Genomic DNA, 3,386 nt, shown 5'->3' on the forward strand with positions numbered 1-3,386 from the left:
GTCTCTATTCCTGTCCAAGAGTCTGAGTGATAGATGTCCTTGGGCTTCAGAGCTCCCAGGGCAGGATGACACAGGACTGGACACAGCTGGACCTGGGGGAGTTTCCAGGGTCCCCTTACTTCTATGGCTTCAACTTAGGTTGGAAGGTTGGAAGGATATGGGTCCTGCATACCCCAAAGTGTCAATGTAATATTATATCACAGGACAAACCTTTACTAAGACACTGCTATGTAGATGGGAAATGCTTGGGCTTAACTCCCTGCCCTCCAAATGCAGTCAATACCGTTAAAAATTGACCATAATGGAGAGCAATGAGGGTTGCGGGGACCCTTCTCTGAAGCTTTCCACGTGGTCCCCTACAGCAGCTCCCTCCCAGCCCTCACCCATGCCATTCTCCTTTCCATCTGGACAGGAGGTCCAGAAATAAATGAAAATGTAGTGGGGAGAAAGAAATTATTATCCCATCAGCTGGCACCTGAAGTCCCCGTAGGGAAGGAATTATCTTTATTGAGATATGGGTCCTGAATGTCACCCTGATAAAAAATGGTTGACAGAAGACATGAGCAAAAAAATAGCTACACTTCTCTGTTTTAGAAACAAGCAAGAATTTGGGTACGGGAGATGGCTGAGGGGCACTCAGGAAGAAGGGGAGGGAGGCTGGACTCAAATTATTGGAAATAGCTGAGGGTTTTTTAGGAGTGTTCATATCTAATAGCCAACTATATATTGTCTGTGTGGCTATGAAATAAAACTTCCTCTGTCTCCTCAAACCTCCCATGAAGTCTGCCAAATACAAGGGACTTGTCAGGTTTTTTTTTTTTTTTGAAATGAAAATTAAAGGAAGTGATTGAATTACAAATTCAGATGGATTTCCTGCAGAATAGGACAGATTCACATGGAAAGCCAAACAGTTCCCTAAACTGGCCTGAATCAGTGGAAGCAGGTGCTCAGAGCTGGATGAGACTGGGAATAACCCTGCTCACCCCAACTCCACACACAAACACAACAGCAGAGAGATTGGGAGAGGAAGGGGCCCACTACTGGGGAAGTTCTGGCAAAATCCATTTGAATCTTATAGGATAAGCCATCTCAGCTGACTTCTGGGTTTCAGAGAAAGAAAAAAACAATAAAAACAAAAAACCTAACATCAGCTTACACACTATACTTTCTAAAGTGCTTACCACATTTTGTCCCTTTTAACCCCAACATTTTTAGTTTCAGTCTTCAAACAAGGAGACTGCAGCCCTGGGAGGTCATGGGACTCGCTCAAAGTGACACTGGCTGTGGTCTACTCTCCGATTCCATTGGGAGCTTTGCTGACTCAGCAGAGCTCAGGCATCTGGCTGTGAGAGTCTCTAATCGTTAGGACTCTAAGTGCCTTCAAAAATACTGTGGGGTGGCTTCCAGGAGGTGAAGCTGAACCTGGAAATGGGGCCTCCAGCCCCCAGCCACCAAGAGGTAAGTGGGTGGGGAGCAGGGCAAGCCCCACCCCAACAGGCCCAGCAAGAGGAGCAGTGTGTGCTTGGTCAGGCAGAGAATGACCTGGGGAGTGCTGGACGGGGCTACTTGGGGCCAAACCCCAGGATTCTGCCTGTGCACAGTTTGGGGGGATTCCAGGTTCAGAGGTAAGGACCTCAGAAGAGGGAGCGTTCCAAGCTGGCTCTGCCCCAGAGCTGACAGGTCACAGAAGGGGCCATTTTTAACCAGGGCAGCTCTCAGGAGTCACTCCATCCCACCACCACCTTCTTGGTTATGGGGAAGGCCTGCAGGAGCTGCTTTGTGCCTAGGACCCAGGTATTTTCTGCACTTCCCCCACTGCCTCACTAGAGGGAGCCCAAGCTCTCACTCCCCACCATTAGGAAACGGCCTCCCTAGTGCTCCAGAGAGGATGTGGGTTGGGGTCTAGGAGAGGCAGCCCTCCCTCTTTGTGATGGGAAGTTCTCAACAACGGACTTGGGAAAATGTGTTCAAGAATTGCAGACAGCAAAGACAGGATTTAACTATGAAACGAGTGTTGTTTCTACCGGCAAGACACTACAACCCACCACCTTGAACCTGGTGGTCTACATCCCACCCTCATCCTGCTCCACCATCCCTGGATTCCGAGTTGTTCTCGATGAACCTTGCCAAGTACAGAGACCCAGGGACCATGACACAGAGACAGGAGATGGGAGAGGCAGAGGGCATTCACTGGTTCCAAGGTCACCAAAAAAAATATCTCCCTCTCTGGAAAGCTGGGGATTTTTCTGGGACCTCTTGTCTGACTCCAACCATCCATCCAAGACTCTTGTGGACATCTTCTGTCCAGCTGTGTGCTGAACAATGACAATAAGGCCCGCCATTCATCAAGGAGGCAGTATGAGTGGTAGTTAGACCTGAGGGCTTGGAAGTCAAGACTGTTTTGTTTCCAAATCTCCCCCAAACTAGAGGATAGTACCACAAAACCAGGATCCTTGTTTATCTGGTCTACCACAAAATCCCCAATGCCTAGAATAGAGCCTGGCACACAGAGAGCATTAAATATTTTATGAATAAACAAGTAACTCCAATCCTTATGGCTTCTTTAACCTTGGACGATTTACTTCATCTCTTTGAGTCTCTGTTCCCTCCTCTGTAAAATGGGGCAAAAACATACTTGCCAAACAGGGTTTTGGTGAGGGTTAAATGAGAAAATCCACCTAAGGCACTCACCACTGTGCTTAGTATGTAGAAACCCTTCAGCAATCATCACTAACATCTAATTAGCACTTAATATATACCGGGCACTCTTGAGATACTATATATATATATATATATATATATATATATACACACACACACACACATAATCTCAGTAATCTTCCCAAGAGGTTGGTACTATTATTATCTTAATTTTAGAGTTGAGGACACCAAAGCACAGAGAGACTGAGCAACACATCCAAAGTTAGTTTGCTGCTAAGTGGTGCTGGGACCAGATTTTTAAACCCAGGCAGTCTGACTCTACAGCTCTGCTCTTATACTCAGACACTGCTTGCTAAGAGCCCTTCTGAATCACATACTCTGCAAACTGTGATGCACTGTTTTGGGTTATTTCATGCAGAGGGCATGGCAAATCTCCCAGCCATCCTTTGCTGCACTTGACACTTACCTCTGAAACCTAAAACCCATAGGCACTTAAAAGGTGATGGAGGACTGTTATCTGAGGAGTTAAGGATCAGTGGATAAGTCAGCCAGCGTCTGAGGTGGAGGCTGGCCATGCACCTTGCTGCTGGGTGGAAATGAGGATTCTAGATTGAATCACGTCCTCCTTAAAAAATGCTCAAGTCCTGACCCCCGGTGCTATGGATGTGACCCATTTGTAAATAGGACCTTTGAAGATGCTAGTAGTTAAGGGGAGGCCACACGGA

This window comes from Choloepus didactylus, chromosome 11, assembly GCF_015220235.1.
Source record: "Choloepus didactylus isolate mChoDid1 chromosome 11, mChoDid1.pri, whole genome shotgun sequence".
NCBI lineage: Eukaryota > Metazoa > Chordata > Mammalia > Pilosa > Megalonychidae > Choloepus > Choloepus didactylus.